At 39.9% G+C, this 22,468-nt stretch overlaps 1 long non-coding RNA gene and 1 other non-coding gene across 2 annotated transcripts in view; both read right to left on the bottom strand.

The window, feature by feature from the left end:
- Positions 1-1,882: 1,882 nt before the first annotated feature.
- Positions 1,883-22,468, bottom strand: part of LOC144371684 (uncharacterized) — a 32,873-nt gene continuing 12,287 nt past the window's right edge. Inside the window, exons 2-5 of the long non-coding RNA XR_013431661.1 lie at positions 18,202-18,390; positions 7,665-7,767; positions 6,891-6,953; positions 1,883-5,807 (exon numbers count right to left, since the gene is read on the bottom strand). This is a non-coding gene — a long non-coding RNA (uncharacterized LOC144371684). The remainder of the gene's footprint in view (positions 5,808-6,890; positions 6,954-7,664; positions 7,768-18,201; positions 18,391-22,468) is intronic.
- On the bottom strand, positions 20,942-21,048 carry LOC120890975 (U6 spliceosomal RNA). The gene has a single exon (XR_005735436.1). It is a non-coding gene; the product is annotated as a U6 spliceosomal RNA (small nuclear RNA).

Raw genomic sequence — 22,468 nt, 5'->3', positions numbered from 1 at the left:
AGCCAGATTTCCCAATTCAGCAACAACTGGAAACAAGCCAAGATCTGAGTGGTAGATGTGGACACTGAGAAATGCGCATAGACGTAATAAGTGATGACAACATGGGCAAAGTCTTGAACTGTTCATCTGGGTCTTGAGATATGGGCGGTGTTCCTGCTTGTGGACCTCGAGAGAGTGCACAGATTCCCTGTCTATCATTTCACGCCCTCCAATGACCTTCATGGAGGGCGGGGCCATGACTAGCTCTCAAGACCTACCAAGGGTGTGAGCAGCTTGGTGCAACTGTGGACTGGTCATGGTTCAGCTGTGGTTGAGCCGTTGGGCTCCCCAAGACAGTTTGTCCCGTGGATGTGGGGACATAGGAGCCCCCTTCCCTCAGTCACTGTCACCGTAAGTTGAGTTCATTTGGATTCTTAATTGGTGTTTAATGGTGTGATGTTTGATGGACAAGCATATGTTGTGTTCTAACGTGTTTAACCGATGTGTCCAGTGGCCTTCCACGTGGACGACAGGGAGGGCCCTTAACTCTCTGGAGCCCAGTGTTGTGCTTAGAGCAGTTGCAGGACCAACCTTTCAGGTCATTTTATTCTTGTAAATGTTGCTTTTTCACACACATCCTCCCCCCCCCCGCCCCTAGTCGTGATTCTACTGCGGTGTTTGAATTTAGAGATGCTGGTGTGGATGACAGAGCGGGTGTGGCCGGCAGGGAACAGTGGTCCTTGGCCGCCAGGGGGCTGCTGGTGCCTTTATTTCACAGCGGTGTTTACAGGGTAGAGATTGGCAGTGTGTGTTGGTTTAAATCTTGGTCTTGGACGTTTTGGTGAGATTTGTTGTCCGAGACCTTATTATTATTTTGTTATTGTTGGTATCAGGGATTTGAACCCCAATGCGTCTTACCCCTGAGCCACATTCCCAGTCCTTTTTATATTTCATTTAGAGACAGGGTCTCGATGAGTTGCTTAGGCCTTGTAGATGCTGGCTTGAATTTGTAATACTCCTGCCTCAGCCTCCTGAATCGCTGGGATTACAGGTGTGCACCACTATGCCCGTTATATTTCTGTTATTCTTGACGTGAAAAGGAGGAAGATAAACTGTGAAGGGAGTGTGTTCGGCATTAGTTGCCTTTCAGTTTTCTTTTTCTTTACCAATGTAACAGTACTTTTCGTTTAATTTGGTTAAATTTCAAGTATATTTTCTTTGTATGTTGTCTCCAAGATTAAAAAAAGAAAATTCTGCTACATACAATGGTGCACACCTGAAATCTCAGTGAAGTTGGAGGCTGAGGCAGGAGGATCAAAAGTTCATGGCCAGTCTCAGCAATTTAGTGAGACCCTCAGGAATTTAACAAGACCCTGTCTCACAATGAATTACAAAGAACTGGGGATGTAGCTCAGTGGTGGAGCACCCCTGGTTTTAAACACATTTAAAAAACACATTTTTTAAAAAAAATCATGGATATTTCAAAAATCCACATTTCAAAAATGAGAGTTTGGGTGGCCTGATGGCTTAGGACTTGTTTACTTGTCCCAATGTTTGGCCTTCAGTACCATTGACACTGTTTTTGCCTCTGTATGTAACATGACAAGTTAAAAATCATTGTATTGACCAAGTTTTCTCCTTATGCCTTGTATACATTTTCCATAAAATGTTTGGTGTTATTTGAACTTTAAAAATAATGAAAATAATGGTGTTGTTGGCAAGAATTTGTTGCTTTAAGTCCCTGAAGGGAATCCTCATACCAAGAATCCCATTTGTCATTTTATTTTACAATATAATTCTGAGCTCCCCCTCCCCCATGACATTGAATTCATTTAAATTTGTTTGATTTAGATTTGTGCCACATTTCATAATTATTGTTCAAATTAAAGCATTTTCTTGTGCATTTTTGGAAATTTTTTTTTTTCTGGCCAGGCACTTGAACCTTAAGATCCACAGTGAATGTTCCTTTATGGATCTTGTCAGGCAGGTTTGGACCTATTTAGTGTTTGAAACTAGATGTTCATCTCATGGAATCCACTAAATTTCAGTTCTGGTGCTTCTCATAAATTCTCCCTTTTAAGGTTAACTTTATTATCTAATTGTGCATTTGACATAATTTAGATCTTTAAATTCTAGTTATTCCATAACCATCAGTTTTCTTTAAAATAAACGTTTTCTTAGTCTTGATTTATAAATGGAGAACTTAATCAGTCTGCTGAGCCCTTGATATTTAGGACTGTGATTGTTTTTTACTGTATGTCTTTGTCATTTAACAGTTTAGGATTTCATTTTCTAGGGACCTGTGTTTTGCATCATTTCATACTATTAAGTGTAAGCCCTGGCCTTTTTCATAAGCATTTCATAACCACTGTATTAAAAATTCCCAGTATCTTTAATTCATAAATTAGAGGATAAATACCTTTATTTGTCTTGCATTTGGACAGTTTACTTTTTTCAAGTAGCTACATAGCCAAAGCTTTTACCATTAAATTTGTTTTAATATCATTATTTTCTGATAAAATTTTGGGGTACTAGGGATTGAACCTAGTGTGCTTAACCACAGAGTCACAACCCTAGGATGGATGGAGATATGTATTTAATTTTAGAGACAGGGTCTTGCTACATTGCTTAGGGCCTCACTAAATTGCCGATGCTGTCTTCAAACTCCCGATCCTCCTGCCTCAGCCTTCTATGCTGCTGGGATTACAGGCATGTGCCACTGCACCTAGCATGCATTTTTTTATATTGGTTCTTTTTAGTTATGCATGACAGTAGAGTCGATTTTGACATAATTATACAAGCATGGAATATGTCTTATGGCCTAGGTCTTCCTTTCCAAGTATTCTTATCATTAAAAAAGATTTGTGTAGTTTCTGTTTAATGTTTACAGGTAAGGAGGATATGAATGGTCAGAGGTTAGACTGGTGGGAATGTGAACTGCAGGAACATGCAACTCCTTCTCCATTAGCAAGAGTGCTGTGTCTGCTTTTTTGTCCACAAATGCTGACTGTACTTCATTGCCTCATGTGCTACCATATTGAATTAAGTAATAGGTGGTACCTGCCTATTTATACTCATTCTTCTATTGGGTGCCATAGACTATATCTGAAAGGAGAAGTCAATTAAAGGGAAATACTTGATGTTTTGTTGGGAAACCTAAGCAGTGGGGCAAGTTGTTTCCCTTTGATAATGGTGATGGATGTATGGTGATAGATGAATTTTTTCTCATTGATTCTTTATTAACTTGAAATTATTTAATGACTCCTATGTTGATGGAATAGTCATATTTTATAAATCTACTTCAGTTACATTTAGAAAAGTGAAAGATTCATTGCTGACATTTGAGATTTACTTTATTGTTATTTTTTTAAAAACACAGATTTTAGGAATTGGCACATTACCTAGTCTCACTAATCCTAACTTCTGGAAGAGCTATAGACTTTAAATAATATCAAAGTGTGGAATGAAGACACTTTTATTACATAGTAACTGCCCATAGTATCGCAGAGTCATACCAAATAGGACTCAATCATCAAATATATACATATGCTAGTGATTAATTTTTCATTATTATTTATGTTCTAGGATCTATGTTCAATATTATTTGTTCGTAGCATTATTTGAGATATGGAATAAGTAATGAAATTGCTCTGAATGGTAGTAGTATATTTTGTAATGTAAGCAATTTTTCACCTTACTATTTCACTGATTACTGACATACTAATATGTAGTTGTATTCTATGTATTCCGTGGTCTATTGTCTTTATTCACAGACATGCTGTTAATAGGACTGAAAACACATTTGAAATGTTTATTAGTTGTAATTGTGTCAGTAATCAGTAACAAAATAAGGAACACATAAAATTGATCCCACATCCTTACCAACATTTATTGTTATTTGTATTCTTGATAATTGCCATTCTGATTGGAGTGAGATGAAATCTCAGTGTAGTTTTAATTTGCATTTCCCTGATTGATAAAAGTGTTGATAATTTTTTTTCATATATTTGTCGACCATTTGTATCTCTTCTTTTGAGAAGTGTCTATTTAGTTCTTTTGGCGATTTACTGATTGGTTTATTTGATTTTTTTGGTGTTTTTTGAGTTCTTTGTATATTCTGGATATTAATGCCCTATCAGAGGAGCAGGTGGCTAACATTTTCTGCCATTCTGTAGGTTCTCTCTTCACATTTTAAATTTTTCCTTCACTGTGCAGAAGCTTTCTAATTTGATGCCATCTCATTTATTGATTTTTAATTTTAGGCACACTCATACAGTATTGGTGGAACTACAAATTGGTTCAACCACTCTGGGAAGCAGTATGGAGACTCTTCAAAAAACTATGAATGGAACTACCATATATATGACCCAACTATCCCACTCCTTGGTATATATCCAAAATATTTTAAATCAGTATACTACAATAATACAGTCTTATCAATGTTTACAGTAGCACGATTCACAATAGCCAAGATAAGGAACAAACCTAGATGCCCTTCAGTAGATGATTGGATAAAGAAAATGTGGTATATGAACACAATGGAATATTATTCAACCATAAAGAAAAATGACATTATGGTATTTACTGGTAAATGGATGGAATTGGAGATTATCAAACTAAGTTAAACAAGCCTGTACCCAAAAGTTAAAGGTCAGATGTTTTCTCTGATAGGTGGAAGCTAATCCAAAATAAGGGGGGATATAAAAATAGAAGAAAGATCAATGTAGTAGATGAAGGGGATTGAATGGGATGAGATAAGGAAAGACATATATATGAATATGCTACAGTGAATCTCCCCATCAAATACATCCACAAGACACTAATTAAAATATATATATATATTCCAGAGGCTGAGGCTGAAGGATCTTGAGTTCAAAGCCAACTTCAGCAACTTAGCAAGGCCCTAAGAAACTTAACAGGACCCTGTCTCAAAATAAAAAAATAAAAAGGGCTGGGGATGTTGCTCAGTGGTTAAGCACCCTGGATTTTTAATCGCTGGCATATATATAAATAGCATATGGATCAGTAGAGTAGAGGAAAGGGAACAGGGAGAAGGAGGAGGAGAGGGAAAGGGGAAGTACTTGGGACTGAATTAGAACAAATTATATTCCATGCTTTTATAGGTTTGTCAAAATGAATCCTAACATCCTAACAAAAAAGAACCAATAAAAAGAAAAAGGAAAAGGGAGTAAAAATGATCCCAAAAATTTGTTCCCCATAGTTTTGTATCAGGTTCAAATGTCATAACCCTTATTGTATTATTTAATATTCCTGTGCTTAATGGTTTATTGAGATGAATTATGGCTCAGTTTGAAGGAATAGGCTTCTGAAGAGCATGGTTATCTGACGTTTCACTTTGACTAGTGCTATTCACCTCTTCTTTATGATCTTTCACTCTTTTGCCTTACCTGTCAGACTGCCTGCTTGAAAACGCTGCCTATTTTCAGAAGTTACTCCAGAGAAGGGAAAGAGGACATCTGCTCAAGGCACTCACTTTTATGAGTACCCAAGGTCATTGTTGACCATTGCTGAATAACTCTGTGATGGAGACCTGGTTTCAAAATAGTTCTTTTTATCAGAGTAACATCTTTTCTCAGTCATTAGAGTGAAGATGATACTGTTATACAAAACTTTTGACCTTGTTTCAATGTTCTGATTCCAAAATCACTTGATTATGATGTTTATTTCCATCCAAGTTTTCATCTGACTTTTATCCTTTTTGGAAACTCTTGCAGTAACAGGTGGAAGCAAGGTGGATGAACTGGACTGTCCAGATAAACCTTGCTAATGCAGGGATTGTGGAAGTGCTGCTTACGTGCCTTTTTCTGCTATAAAAAAAAAGACAAGTGATGAAGGTAGTTATAACCATCACTATTTATGTAAAAGGGGAAAGAGAAAGTTTTGGAAAGTGGTGGTGCAGAATGGTATCTGCCAGTCTACCTCCACCATGGAGGGGAGGGCATTCACTTGGTAATAGTTGTAGAGACAGGGGTCAACAAGGAAAGTAATTCAGAGGTCAATACCCTCTCAGTTCTTCCCCCTTCCATGCATTGTTATCAGGTCTTTGCTTGTCAAACATTTCTGGGAACATATCATGCTTCATTCAGTCTCCAGTATCTGAGCCTCAATGTCTCAGCTCTTTCTCCCTATCATATTTGAGCCTCAGTTCCTTCCTTTGCACAGTGGGGATTGTACCTGATGTCTTGAATATTGTGAGAATCACATGCAATCATCTTTATGAAGGGCATGATACACAAGAGGTGCTCAATGAATTAGAATCCTGATTTCTGAATCCACATATTAGAAAAGAGTATTATGGTAATTGGTTTAACTCCTCCTGCCACTTCTGCAGCCCCACCCAACCTAAGCTCTTTAGACTTTGCCATAATATCATTTACATAATTCTTTCTCAAGTCCAGCAAGCTTCCTCAGAGGTTACTAGGACATTTCCTTGGAAATCACACCACAAATCCTTTTGGAAAGCCAGAGGAAGGCTTGACCTCAGACTTTTCCATCTTCTGAGCCACAGTCTGTTCTGGCCAGCTTGGACAACCCACATGGAGGTTGTCAGAGCTCAGTACCCAGCACTCAGCAACCAGCAGGACTTGCTGCCATCTGTAAACTAGGAACACATCATGCCTGTTACCTGGAAGTGCCAGACAGGTTTCTGCTCTGTTTTGATTCTGTAAAGTCACTTCTTTTCTGTGTAGTGATAAATTTGTTTTAATTCATGTGGAAACATCTCACAATTTGAGAGGGAAAGAAAAGCGCAATGTAACTACGTACTATTCTGAGATATGCTCAGAGAGACTGGTAACCTTTGGTCCCAGTGGATACCTCAAATGCCTCACTTTTCTGTTGGCATAAGTTTCATTCAGAAGGTGGAATCACAGACCATGAAGCTCACTCACCCAAGGTCAAATTCCATTTTTCTAGTGCCCAGCTCATTGACATTCAGCCTCTTCTGGTTGATACTGGTAATAGATTAAATGACATGAAATCCTTGGAAAATGAAGGTCATTGTTATTTGCCACCCAGTGAAAAATGGAGGTCAGAGATACCTAGGAAAAGCTTTACCCAAAGTTATGTTTCTTAACCAATAATGTAATGGTGACCAAGGGCAGTTTATTTGCCATTAAAAAGCAGTAAAGTGACACCTCTTCCCTGTATACCCCTGTCCCATCTGCCCCTATGATGACAGTCATTTTGCTTCTCTTCATTGTGTTGGGGAGACAGTGAGGAAGACCTAAATGAATGGTTTCATGGGTATTTTGCTGAGTATCAACAGTCAGGAAGAGGTCACAAGGTAGAGGATTCCAAAGGAAGGTCTCTCTACTTGGTGACAATCTCTGGATATAGGATGTCAACGAAAGAGAAGGTATACCTCCTGAGTTTAAAGTGGGACCTGAGCTGGGCACAGTGGTGCACACTTGTAATTCCAGTGATTTGGGAGGCTGAGGAGGGAAGAGCACAATTTTAAGGCCAGCCTAGGCAAGTTAGTGAGATCCTATCTCAAACTAAAAATATCAAAGGCTCGGGGATATAGCCCAGAGGTAGAGTGTCCCTAGGTTCAATCCCCAGTACTGTCACAAAAAAGTGGGACCTGGCTCTTGTATCTTTCCCAGGATTTTATGCCTAGGCCAATGTTGTCAATTAGTCCCATAGAGTCAAGATTGTGTACTTACAGCTCAGTACAGTGGCACAAGTCTGGAATCCCAGTGGCTTGGGAAGCTGAGGTAGGTGGATTGCATGTTCAAGGCCAGCCTCAGCAATTCAGGGACACCCTGTCTAAAATAAAAAAATAAATAAAGGGCTGGGGATATGGCTCAATGGTTAAGACCCTTGGGTTCAATCCCTAGCACCCAAATAAATAAATAAATAAATAAAAGTTTGTCTACTTGCTGGGACTGGTAATGTGCTGTCAACTCTCAGTGTGACATAGTCTAGGTCAAAGTCATATTTGCCTTAAAGTATTTTTCCATGCCTCTTATATACATGGATTATAGAAAGAGAATGTACCATAATGGATATTTTAAGGCAAGGTATTTGGAACTCTAAATAGATTTTATACATAGAGGGAGGCAATTGTTTTTAGTAATATTTGATGAAATGAACAATATACATAAGGGCTGATGTGAAATGAATTTTTGTATTACATGTGTGACATGTGCTCATATACAAAGTCCAGAAATTTCAGGATAGCACATTGAAAACTAACCACTGACAGTCATGTGCATAGAATTATACCCACTAGGACCATCTTGGAACATGGCCAGTTAGGCTTTTGTGAGGCAGTACTTGTTTTTTAATTTGGACTCTCATTGTGGATCTTTATCAAGCAAGCTTATACTTCCCCACTCAGAAATTTGAAAAAAAAAATAGATGACATTTTTTATATGTGCATGCAAGAGTCATATTTCCCTCCTGGGAACTGAAGGCCTGTCTCTCCAACCTTGAATGCTGTCTCCAGACTTCCTAAGATCTAATCTGTGAGTTTGGAGAATAAGGGCTTGACATGGGTGGGAGACTGAGGAACACCAGTGGAGTTTGTTTCTTGCTTTATGGTTCCCTGTTTTATGCATCCTGTAGTGTTTCTGGGACAGCAGCAGTCATTTTGAGTCTCATACGAATGATGGTGATGGTGATGGTGGTGATGCTAAAGGAAATGAGGCATAGCTCCCGCTGATAAAAAGCCTGTGCTGAACACTGTGTGCAGGCATTTCCATTGGTTCCTCATCTAGCTATATAAAGCCCCTGTGTATTATGTATTGATATTACCTTCATTTTACAGGGGGCAATAAAGCATTATTGAATGAATATTTACCTTGCCATAGTAACAGAGCCAAAATATTATAGAGGTGGCAGGGACTCAATCCAAGTTCATCTGACTCCAAATTTTGTGATATTTAATCACTAAGGTGCAAGAAGCATTTTCAGTAATGTTTTGTTGCCAGGAAAAGCAGTTGTTACCTGATCTTCTACCTGCTCTACATTTTCCAGTCGATATGGTGATCTAGCAGTCGCCCTAGGTGTTCTTTTTTTCTACAATCCTAAGGTAGCATTTATTATTTCTTAATTAATACAGATAATTACTTCCCCTTAGTATTTGATGTTCTGCCATAATAAGTAGGTTTATAATTGAGGTAGAAGCCTTACTGGAGCAAGGCCTTGGGTTGACTTTCTCTGGGTGTTTTGCTGATGAAAAAAGATAGAACACAGTCTGAACTTAGTGGATTTCAGGACTGATTTCTCAGCTACTCTGTTCTTTTAATGAGAAGAACTGCAGAGGTTAGAGGCTCAGAGCAAGGGAGGACTGTTCTGATCAGGAAAGATGGAATAGCACATAAACCTGGCCCCTCACTCAGGGGCTCCCAGCCTGGAGATGGGACGAGGGCCAGGAGCAGCAGCACTGTGCAGAGCTGCTCGTGGAGGCTGAGGACACTGGATTCTGGTGGGAAACTTGTGACAGACATTATGTGTTCCAGAAATTGAGGCCTATTAGGCTCCTGTGCTCAGCTTTGTGCTTGCTTCTTCTGACCACCCTCTGTGTATCAGTGGGAGGAAATAAAAGCCATGGGTTCTGTCAATGATGTAAGATGGGTGAAGTTTGGAGCCTGGTTATGCAGAAACCTCTGGGTCAGGTCTCCAGGCTGGTGGCCTAAACCCCCTCCTGTTCCCAGTTTTACAGGCCACAGACCACAGACTGATGGTGTCACTTCCTCTGTGTGTCCTGGAAGCCTTGGTGGCTTGGTGGTCCCACCCAGGGGTCCTGGGGTCCTCCCAAGGGCTGACTGCATTGCCTGGGAGACCTTGCTGCACTCTCAAGGAAAGGGTGTGGCCAACACCAGGGAGAGAGATGTGGGCATCCCATATAGTGCTACAGCCACTGGGACTTTGACAGGATAAGGTGCAGCTGCAGTTTGTGGTGGGGGACACAATGGTCTCCCAGTGTCAAGTCCCCTAAGGGTTCAAGTAAGAAAGTGAGTTGCTCCATAGCATGAGGAAGATACAGACAGTTCTAGCCTAAGGGACTTTGGTGTGAAAGTGCGATGGATCTTAGGGGTTCAAGGAAATGCACCCTTCCTGTTCCCTCATCTGTGGAGCAGCCTGGCTCAGTGCACATTGCTGAGTGTGAGTAATATGAGAGGTCATGGTCCTCGGCAAATTGAAACATTTAGGATGGTGTGTGTGTGTGTGTGGGGGGGGGTTCTTATGTCCCATTTACCCCAAGGATGCTGGGTTTGTGTGTTGGTGAAGGCTGTGGTGGATCAGCCTTAGGCTGTGAAGATAGCCATGGAGGTAGGTGGCTCTGCACCCTCTCTTGATGTTGGGCAGGTGAGTCAGGTGAGGGAGTTGTGAGAAGGAGCTGCTCTTGCTTTTGCTGAGTGGTTGGAACCTGGATGTGCTGTGTCCTTTATCTGATTCATATTCCAGATCTTTCTTCTGTGGCTTCCTGGGTTGCCTGGGTGCTGCCTGTGACATGCATTTCCCTGTGTCTGTCTCAGGAGGGCCTGGCTCAGGTTCTGGTTTTAACTGTTGTCTCCTCTTCCTCTTTCCCTAGTTCTCATACAGTCCACATGTTTTTGCAATCAGCTCCTTGTTCATTCCTCTCATCCAGGTACTAAACAGGCATAACTCTGTTTAGCTTTCAAGGTCAGAGGAGATCAGTCATGTCCAGAATGGTAAGGCCATCTTTGTACAATCCTGATTGTAAAATTACCACAAGGCTTTGTTTTGTATCTTTTGCAAATAGAGAAAGAACTTACACATTTTCTAAAGGAAATGCTCTAAGAAAAAGCTAGGGATAGGCCTCTTGTCTCTTTCAACACAGATAGTTTTTTTTCCTTATTTTACTTTGCATTTGCATTTACAATGTGCTAGTTTGAGACATAAGATTTTCCTTTCTTCCCTAACTGATGACTCTTGAACCTTGGCCAAAGTCATTCATGTACAGTGAACTGTACAAAGAAGGACCTCCAGGACAAGTAACAAGGAAGACATATTGTTCCTCCTCTAACCTGCTTATGCTTATACTCTTTTTTAAAAAGTTTTAGTTATAGATGGACATAATACCTTTATTTTACTTTATTTATTTATATGTGGTGCTGAGGATCGAACCTAGTGCCTCACACACTCTAGGCAAGTGGTCTATCACTAAGCCATAACCCCAGCCTGTACTTTTACTTTTACTCATGTCTGCATGAAGAGTTTTGTATGATCAATTAGATTGAGGTACAAGCATTAGACTCAGTGATAGATGGTTTATGTTGATACACTGGTGTTAATGCTTTTGAAGTGTGGGCTTTACTGTTTCTCTAAGATCCTGAGTCCTTGAGTGTTCTGGATGAGCTGCAGTTTGATCTCCCCCAGGTTATAAAGATTTGATCTTTGATATTTTTTACTATTGTTTGTTTATTTTTTGCAGTGCTGATGATGGAACCCAGGGCCCTCTCACATACCTGGCAAGCACTTTATCATAAGTTACATCCCCAATCCTGATCTTTGACTTTTTAAAAAATATTTTAGTTATTTTTTTTATTTATATGCAGTGCTGAGAATCAAACCCAGTGCCTCAGACATGTGAAGCAAGTGCTGCACCACTGAGCCACAACCCCAGCCCTGACTTTTTTCACCAGGGCTTAAGCCCAGGGCACTTAACCACTGAACCACATCCCCAACCCTTTTTATTTTATTATTTTATTTTGAGACAGGGTCTTGCTAAGTTGTTTGAGGCCTCACTACATTGCTGAGGATGGCTTAACCTCATGCCTTAACTTCATGCCTTAACCTCCTGAGCCACCGGGATTATAGGCCTGTGCCACCATGCCTGGCTATGTTAAGGAACTTAGATGTGTAGGCCTCTTAGAGTTCCATTGAGTTCTTCTGTATAATGTGCAGTATCTCCTAAATCCTTTTGGGTTTGATATTCTCCTCAGCCCATTGTATTCACTCTAAAACCACAATCTATAGATTACTCACTGCTGTAGCTCTTGTCAATTTACACTTTAGATTTGGATTTGCCTTCTGAACATTCCTTGTGTCTTGTTATTCATATGCTGACCTGTGCTGCTTTTGATCTTCCTGAGAAAGAAATAGCAGTGTCTGTGCTTCTCAGTGTCCCCATCTATCCAATGTTGCTGGCCTCACAGAATGCTGGAAAGGCCTGTTGTAGAATCCAGTCTACTGTGAGCTTGGAAACTATAGCTGGTTTTTTTAGGGTGCTAACCCACAGGGTGTGCAGTGTCGTTTTAGGTAATAACAGACACCTGTGTTTTTCCTCTAGAGTACAGAAGAAATGGTTGTGGGAACTGGAGGTCATAGTCAAGCACTGAACCTCCTGTGCTTTCAAATGAGTCCTCCCTGCTCAAATGTTTTTAGATTTTGGAGTTAAAGGGGAAAGATACTATTAAGGACACTGAGCAAATGTATATTATGGCTTCTACAATATTTTTTGATTTTGCAGTTGGTGTTTGATGTTTTGTATTTGTGGTGTTTTCATTTAACATTTTGCTCATGGGTTTCTGAATCTCAAATAATCATATCAGTTCTGCAGAAACTATGATCTCCAGGTGTAAGATCTCAACTCAATTAGTGGCCACAAGACATTAATTATTTTATTGTATTTTATTTTAGTACCGGGGACTGAACTCAGGGGCACTTGACCACTGAGCTACATCTCCAGCCCTATTTTGTATTTTATTTAGAGATAGGGTCTCACTGAGTTACTTAGGGCCTCACAGTTGCTGAGGCTGGCTTTGAACTCACAATTCTCCTGTCTCAGCCTCCCAAACTGCTGGGATTACAGGTGTGCACCACCGTGTCCACTTAAGACATTAGTTATTTATTGCTATGAATAAATTTTCCTTTGGGGCTGTGAATTTGGGATTAGTTTTATTTTGAAGCTTAGTTTCTTTACTTTGTTTGCAATATCTGCATTTGTGCTTACTCTTACACAGTGATCTTGTAATATTATGTACTGGGGCATGTCACATGTATATGTACTGTGTAAGTGTCCTATATGTGGAAGGCAGCAGTTTCAGGCCAATTGGACTGTCCCATAGGGACCTCTTCAGTGAAACATTTCCCCATCCTTTTGGTTGCTCTGTAACTGAGACCTCTGGCCAGAGCTATTTGGTTTTACCCTCTCACATTGCCATAATTGAACCAATGAGTTTTTCTCCTACTAATTTTTAATTTTGAAGATAGAGACCAAGACAGGATGGTTGTTTAATAAGTTTCCTTAATGTCATTATTTTTGCAGATAATGTATTTAACAGCCTATCTGTTGAGTTTTACTGAGAAGTTATCATTTCTTTGCATAAGAAATGTGTCTGTGGATTTGTTCCTGGATTTTGCACAATACTATGTTTTCTCAATAAAATTTGTTTGTTGAAAAAATTCCTACATGAATGTTTGATTATTGAGAATGAATAAAAACTTTATCAAGCAGAGCATAGTAGTGCACACCTGCAGTCCCCAAAACTTGGGAGGCTGAGGCAGGAGGATCATAAGTTTGAGGCTAGCCTTTGCAACTTAGGGAGATCCTGTCTTAAAATAAAAGAATAAATCATAAAAAGGGCTGCAAATATGGTTCAGTGGTAAAGCACCCCTGGGTTCAATTCCCACTACTGCAATAAATAAATAGATAAATAAATAGTATTGTATTATCTAATACCATCATATGAGAAGTGATCTTTTTGCCCTTTACATGAGGACACTTATTTGGATATTGAGGGGTGGCATAATAATCTAATTCTGCTAAAATGAGTCAGACATGGAGGGACTAGCAAGAGTCCTGCAGAAGGGTCAGTTCAGAAGTCTTAAGACCAAAACTGGAAACAGTGATCAGAAAGTTGATTTCTGGTCCAGCCTGCATTATATTCTTGTTTCTTGAGTCTTAGAAATTTTCATTATACCACATTACCTGCCATTAAATGGATTTAATGAAAAGAGTTAAGATTCTTTTTGTCATTATCTGTTCCTTAAAAATATCAATACTTAGTGTATGTGGAGGCACATGCTTGTAGTCCCAGATAATCTGAAGACTGAGGCAGGTGGATTACAGGTTTGAGTCTAGCCTGGGTAACTTAACAAGACTGTACCTCAAAATAAAAAAAATAAAATAAAAAAGACTGGGGTATAGCTCAGTGTTAAAGCACCACTGGGTTCAATCCCAGTACAAAAGCAAGTGTGTGTGTGTGTGTGTGTGTGTGTGTGTGTGTGTGTGTGTGTGAATACTTTTCTGACTATGTAAAATTTTCAATTAACTACAATTACATATCTATTGGACAGCTGAACATTGCTTAAACATTACGTAAATTAGCAGTTTTATTTGGTAACTAGGTGCTGGGCCTCCATTCCCCCCAAAATTTCAAGATATGTGTTATTGTCCTACGGAATTTTTAGTTTTATAGTCATTAGAATATCTCCTCAGGGCAAAAGATAATAAGACTTTTATGGTCAGTCCTGTCTGTAGATTTGCCATATTGGATGGTTGGGCTTAGGTCTGTCCCTGGGGTTTCATAGACATCTTGTCTGCAGAGGTCTTTGAATCTATACTTGCCATTCATTCTAGAGGTTCTTTTTGAGACATCTCAAGTCCTACTTCAGAGTTCAAAGATCTTTTTCTCTTGGTTCCTCATTGCGGCTGGAACTTTATTTCTATCTTCATTGTGACCTTCTGTGTATTAAGGAATGAGTCACCCATCAAATCACTTCCACTTCCCTATGATTACCCATGCCCACATGGTATTCTACCCACATAGTGGGTGCCCATTTCCTCAGGAATTCTTGGGAATGCTGGTCCAGGTAGTAGCTCCATTTAAGCAATGATATAGCCACTTGTGGGCATAGATGGCCTTTTCACACTTGTGTTGGTAGTCTAATAATGAATCCTTGTCATTGTTCAGCTGAGGCTTGCAATGCTGAACTCTACTATTATTTCTATTTTCCCTGTCTCCAGTCACACAAATCACTGAATACTGATGAAATGCCTAGGGGTTATGACAACTTCTAGCTTCAGTTTTTGAGAATCATACAAATGACTGAATCTCCTATTCAGTTAAGGGGCCGCAGCTGCTTGCCCTATGAATAAACTTTTAAAAGAGTTGTAATTAGACCAAGATGAATCCTTTTTGACATCAAGACAGGCTCAGGTAGCTTGAGTAGTGGCCAAACTTCAGTAGGCACTATCCTCAGAGAGAAAACTCAATAAGGAGATTCAGAGCTTGACCAGTCAAGGGTCAACAAACACCTGACCACATTCCCAATATAGGAAGGGTGTGTAGTCCTTGTTATGTATGACGTATATCTCAACCATTGTGAGAACTTGGCCCCTGACTTGGTATAGTCAATAGAAACATTTGGGTTTCTGAGGCTCTTGAGAGTAGAGAGAAAAGAAGTCAGTATCCTGGGAAACCACCCAGAAATCAGCAAAAGATTATTATAAGGTGTATTTTTCCTTAAGGTCCTGGCTGAGATGCCATAAACAGTTCAGGTCAGCCAACATAATGACCCTCAGAGCCTAACAGTAGTTCCTATTGGCTATGTGAATGTTACCTCAAACAAAAAGAACCAGAGACAAAGTAGAGGGCAACACGAAGAGACCGGGTCACCCAGCAATTGGCAGAGAATCAAGAGTCTTGCCTTTTGCAGAGACATTTCTCCATCTATTTCAGAAAAAGATAAACAATTACTGAGTTTTGTCTCTGTGTTATAATTTGCCCAAGAGGTATCCTCTAAAAAATCCTATTAATGCAGGGATATCAGGGATATTCAGAGGTAAAATGATTAGATCATGGGAGCTGTAACCTCATTGATCCATCCTGGTTTGAATGGACTGGTTGGGTGGTAACTGTAGGCAGGTGGGGCATGGCTGGAAGAGGGAGATCTTTGGGGGCATGCTCTTGAAGGGTGCATCTTCTTTGTGCTTCGTTGTGGTTCATTCTCTCTCTCTCTTTCTCTCTCCCCCATCAGCAGAGCAGCTTTCCCCCACCACAATTTCCCCATGATGTGCTTCTTTACGTTGGGCCCAGAGTGATGGACTGGCCATATATGGATTGAGGCCTCTGAAGCTGTGAGGCAAAAATAAACTTTCCCTCCTTTAAGTTGTTCTTGTCAGGTATTTTGGTCATAGTGTTGCAAAACAGAATAAATCACTTTGGTTGGACTATTCCATAAAAGATGTTCTCCCTAGGAGATTTTGACAGTAAGAATCCTCAAGGATTATGTGTTTCCTTGCTGAGAGTATTTTTGCATGCTATTAAATATCTCAAGGATGCATGAAAGTATGAATCTTCATTGAAGGCCTTTGCCTTTACCTTGAGTTTTGATCTGTTTCTGTCTGCCTTAATTAAAGGATCTACTTTTCTTTGTGGTCTCAATAAGTTAGTCAGAAAGCTTCTTACAAGCTCGGCATGGTGACATATACCTGTAATCCCAGCAATTTAGGAGGCTAAGGCAGGAGGATTGCAAGTTCATAGGCCAGACTCAGCAACTTAGCAAGATCCTGTCAGAAAATAAAAATAAATAAAAAGGACTCACTAGGGATGTAGCACAGTGGTAGAATGACCCTGGGTTTAGTCCCCAGTACCATATGCACTACACACACAAAAAAAAAAGGAGAAGGAGAAGGAGGTAAAAAGGAGGAGGGAAAGAAGATGAAGAGGAGGAAGAGCTTCTAACAAAGGCTGAGGCAATGTGTATGGGTTTGGAGCACTACATAGTAGCAAAGTTTTAAGCACAGTAACTGTTCAGTGTGATGTTGTTTCTTCTATTTTCTCTACTTTCCATCTCCCAGTCTTTCCTCTTCCTCTTTGTTTAGAACAGTTACTTTATTGTGAACTAGATGAAAGGCAGTTTTTTTTTTTTTATAAAGACAGAATATTTTGCTTTTCCAAATGGTCCCCAGGAAGGAAGCCATGAGCCCCCTAACTAACTGAACATGGTGGGAAGATGGGAAAATTGTATCCTGAGATATTTTATTAGAGGAAAGCACAACATTTTACAGTGGGGAATTGGGAATAAGAATTAAGAGCATGCATCTGTGGGAAAGAGATAGGACACTACTGTATTAGTCATCTGTGTGTCACTGTGACTAAAATATCTGACAAGAAAAACTTAGAAGAGGAAAAGTTTACTTTGGCTCATGTTTCATAGGTTTAGTCCTTGGTGGGCCAACTCTATTGTTCTGGGCTCAAGGTGAGGCAGAACATCATGGCAGAAGGGTGTGGTGGAAGAGATCTTAAATATTCTTTTGAGACAGGGTCTTAATAAGTTGCCAAGGCTGGCCTCCAACTCTCTATCCTCCTGCTTCAGTCTCCCAAGTAGCTGGGATTAGAGGCATGCACCACCCAGCTCTAAAGATTTTTACTGCTATAATAAAATAATGTATGGGTCTTAACATCATAATTGGAAATTGGAGATTTTAGGCTCAGCACCCTTTCCAGAAGTGTTCAGAAGATCCCTGTTGAATTGCTGTCTTGTTCACAACAGGGACTGGGATGACCAGGTGAGGGAGAGGGGTGAGGTTTAGAGAGAGATTGATAAAGAATCACCAGAGATGAGAACAGGACTAAAGTCAGAGCAGGGCAGGGCTGAATGTGTTTTTTTGATACCATGAAATGTAGGGGTGGAGTGAAATTAATGTTATTACTAAGCATTTTCTCTGGCCAGGGCGGCAATTTATATAGTGTGTAAATCTCATAAGATTGTAACCCTCTCCACCACTGTGACAAATGTAATATGCTTCGTGTTGACCTCATGTAAGATGTTATCAGATTGATATTGTTCCTACTTGAGGCCTCATGCCTTGAAGCTGGAATAGTGAGAAGTGCTAGATGATTTCCCCTAGGCTAAAAATACTTTTTTTTTTTTTTTTTGGTATCAGGGATTGAATTCAGCAGCACTCAATCACTGGGCTACATCCCTAGATGTATTTTGTATTTTATTTAGAGACAGGGTCTCTCTGAGTTGCTTAGCACCTTGCTTTTGCTGAGTTGGTTTTGAACTCGAAATCCTCCTGTCTCAGCTTCCTGAGCTGCTGGGATTACAGGTGTGTGCCACTGTGCCCAGCATTAAAAATGCTTTCTAATAGAAAACTTCACCTAATCCTTAATCTAGCTCCCCTTCTTCTAAACTTCACATGGATTGCTGATCTCCATTTTAATAAGATAATATTATACAAAACATCACATTTAAAACAGCACAGTGACTGATGCATACCTGTATTTGTGCCAGTTGAAGGCAAATAAAACCAGCTGAAGATCTCTCTTCAGTCACTGTGAAACAACTCTGGCAGGGATTTCGGTGAGTAATCTGGTATTGAATGGAAGGATTGATGACTTCCAGTGTCTTGTAGTCTTATTTCAAATATCAGGTTCAAGCTCCTTATTGCAGGGTCCCATGAGGCTGCTGCAAGGGATGAATAAGTTCAGTTTTTAAATTTCTATTTTTACATTATATAATACTTTAACAATTATGCTTTTTTCCTCCCATAAAAGAAACAAGAACATATTTCAATTGGCTTTCACATGAAAGGGAGAGATCAGCACCAGGGAAATAAGGATTCCTGGCCCCTAAGTCTAAGTAAGTGCAAAAGGAAACCTGGAAGATGTGAATTGACTCTGCACAGTAGCCACACCTCTTTGTAGCAAACGTAGCATGGGAATATGGCAGAAAGACACCTGGACAGAGAATCATCAGAACGCTTAAGTTAGGTAAAATGCAATGGCAAATGCAAAGCAAAGGTGAAATGGCATCCCAAGCATGACAATGAGAGCAAAGTCTGTAGTCAGTGCCAAGGGTGGGACAGGGAATGTGGAAGGAGTTTTATAACACAAAATCACTGATTTTTTAGAACTCTTTTACAAATCACTATCTAGATGCAGCACTCCTTTCAGAAGCATTCATTTTGAATCACTATGTCGACATATACGATTTTGCAATGTGCAAAATCACCACCCTGCCTTAAGAGTTGCAATTTATCTAATATTTCAAAAATGGTTGAAACAACTATCTTGATAGGTATTATCAGAAAAACCAGTTAGGCCAGGCATGATGGGGTATGCCTATAATTCCAGCTACTTGGGTGGCTGAGGCAGGATGATTGCAATTTGAGGCCAGCTTCAGCAACTTAGGGATACCCTATCTCAAAATAAAATTTTAAAAAGGGCCGAAGAAGCCAGATATGGTGGCACATACCTGTAATCCCAGTGGCTCAGAGGCTGAGACAGGAAAATGGTGAGTTCAAAGCCAGCCTCAGCAATGGCAAGGCACTAAGCAACTCAGCAAGACCCTGTCTCTAAATAAAATACAAAATAGGGCTGGAGATGTGGCTTAGTGGCAGAGTGCCCCTGTTTTCAATCCCTGGTTACCAACCCCCTCAAATAAAAGGGCTGAGGATATAGCTCAGTAGTAAAGTACCCTTGGGTTTAGTCTCTAGTACCAAAAAAAAAAAAAAAAAAAAAGAAAGAAAGAAAGAAAAGGAAAAAGAAAACCCATTAGCAAGTTTATTAGCAATAAAAGACTTAACTTCTCTTTCTTCCCAGGAGCTCACCAATAGCAAGATCAGTGAAAATGTTGTTTGTTTTAAAGCTTTTTTAGGCAGTAATGGGGATGGAACTGAGGGTCTCACACATACTAAGCAAGTGCTGTACAGTACCACTGAGCTACATCCCCAACCCTTTAAGCATTTTTTTCAGCCTTCAATCTAACTTTCAGGCACTTTTTTGTGGGGTACTGAGGATTGAACCCAGAGGCACTTTACCATTGACCTACATCCTAAGCTCTTTATTTTTTATTTTAAGACTAGGTTTTGGGGCTGGGGATGTGGCTCAGGCGGTAGCACGCTCGCCTGGCATGCGTGCGGCCCGGGTTCGATCCTCAGCACCACATACAAACAAAGATGTTGTGTCCTCCGAAAACTGAAAAATAAATATTAAAAAACTCTCTCTCTCTCTCTCTTCTCTCTCTTTTTAAAAAAAAAAGACTGGGTTTTGCCAAGTTGTTGAATCTGGCCATGAACTTAAGATCCTTCTGCCTTAGCCTCATCAGTTGCTGGGGTTATAGGTGTGCATAAGATGTTTGTGTCTCTTCATGCATACACCAAAAAAAAAAAAAAAGCCATGTGAGGAAGAAGGTACCTACCAAGCACTAAGAACCCAAGTATGTCAAGCCTTTCATCCTCCAGAACCATAAGAAATGAATATTTGTTGGTTAAGCCATTGAGTTGATGGTATTTTTATAGCAACACAAAGTGATTAAAAATACACCTTCAAGAGCATATTCAGGTTCCTTTCAGTAGAGATTCTTATACATTTGCTAGAATTATTGGTTTAGTTTATTCTCACTCTGCTTAGTTAAAAATTACAACATTCTTGTAGATTTTAATTTTGGAAACTGCTTTTTCTCATTTTGCTCATCATGATCTTATTCAAAATTATAATATTCCCTTCAAGTTACTTCCACCTACAAAGTTGTTTGTAGCTCAAGATCACACTTTGATTGATTGGGTGACCCAAGGTTGACATATTTAGAGGAAAGAAAATATCTGTGTGTGTGGTTTTCTGGGGACCAAACCAAGGATATTGCACATGTTAAAGGTGTTCTATCACTAAGCTATATCACCAAACCCAGAAAATGCCTTTTATTTGACCATCCTCACTGGCTAGTGATTTAGTCAAAGGGTTGTGTGGGAATTATGCAGAATAAAAGTGTCCTAACTTCCTCTTTATTGAGTAATGAAACATTGTAATGAAAATGCATGTTGTGAGGCTGGGGTTGAGGCTCAGCGATAGAGCGCTCAGCGATAGAGCACTCGCCTCACACGTGCGAGACTCTGGGTTCTATCCTCAGCACCACATAAAAATAAACAAGTGAAATAAAGATGTTGTGTCCAACTACAACTAAAACATAAAATCTAAAAAAAGAAAATGTATGATGTCAGGAACATAGTTTTTATTGTATTTATATAGATAGTTTCACTCAGTTGTATGTGATATTTATGCAAGGGCCATGTTGATCTTTTGTGTATCATTCCAATTTTTGTAAATGTGCTGTTGAAGCAAGCACAAGAACATAGTTTTGAAAGACTCATTCTAAAAATGATTTTCTTGTGAGCCCTACATCTTTATTAACTTTAAATTTCACAGATGACACAGTGTTCACTTGCACACTTTTGGGCAACATTTTTTTTTTTTTGTACTGGAGTTTGAACCTAGGGTCATGTAACCACTGAGCCACATCCCCAGCCCTTTTAATTTCTTAAATTTTGAGACAGGGTCTCACTAAGTTGCTTGGGGCCACCCTAAATGGCTGAGGCTGGCTTTAAGCTCTGGATCCTCTTGCCTCAGCCTCTGGAGCCACTAGGATTAGAGGAGAGTGCCACCACACCTTGCAGGCAGCTTCTTTTTTCAAAGGACCATTGATTTTAACTTACTTAGAGTCTCATCTTCATTTGCATGTAAAAAGCCAAAGAGGTGCTCTTTGTTTCTTTTTCTCCTGGGCTGGTATCTTTTGTCTGAGTAGTTTCTCACAATGACTTCCTAAAGATGTCAGTTTCATCCCCTTTTGTACTACTGACTTAACACAGATTCTCTTTTTGATTCACAGGGACCATTTCTGGGCAAATGGTTCAACACTTGGTAAACACTGAGAATTTAGAGAATACTGATGATCTGATATAATCAGGTTCTTTGGAAGAGGACTCAGTAAATATTTATAGAATACCCCTCTTACCCAGAGGACTCTGCTAAGCACTGCTAGAGATAACAATTTACGGAGAGATACTAGATGAAAATAAGACCCCTGTCCTTCAGGGAAGCATAAAAAGTAGAAAATGCATAGGATATGGCAACAGGAGACCTAAACTCCTGTCTTAAATCTGCCACTAGTAATCCCTGCAATCCTTAGGAAGTAATGTCATACTTTTCATTTTCTTTCTTCCTTCTTTTGTCTTTTTTTTTTTTTTTTGTGGCATTGGGGATTAAAACCAGAGCCTCATGCAAAAATTCTACCACTGAGCTACAACCCAAGCTTCTTAATTTCTTTATATGTAAAAGAGAAATGTAAATAAAACCTACTTCAAAAGGTTAAAATGTACCTAATAAGAATAAAGCAAGATAATTGTGGGTAAGGACTTGCTAACAAACCAGAAAACTGTTTTAAAAATGTAAGGAAATGTTGTTCCGGATCTAGTGAGGGGCCCTACAAGGACCAAACTGCTTTACTCTTGGAGGCGGCTGACAAGTTTAGTGAGGACAGCTCTAACTCTCCGGGACTCAGGAAGGCCCACGGCAAGGTGCTTGTAGCAGGGTGTACAGGTGTCCCCACCTATGTGAGCTTTACGTGGTCCTCTGTAGAAAGGGCTACCTGTTGCTGGGAAGCCAGCAGAAACAACGTGGATTCGCAACACTGCAAATTGGGGACAGGAAACCTTGGCACCAGAAGTCAGTAGGCTACTTCGCTTCAAGGTAACTGACGGTTTGCGGGG

Source organism: Ictidomys tridecemlineatus, chromosome X (genome assembly GCF_052094955.1).
Source record: "Ictidomys tridecemlineatus isolate mIctTri1 chromosome X, mIctTri1.hap1, whole genome shotgun sequence".
Classification (NCBI taxonomy): Eukaryota; Metazoa; Chordata; class Mammalia; order Rodentia; family Sciuridae; genus Ictidomys; species Ictidomys tridecemlineatus.
The sequence above is the reverse complement of the archived record's forward strand: the minus strand, read 5'-3'. Positions and strand labels throughout refer to the sequence as shown.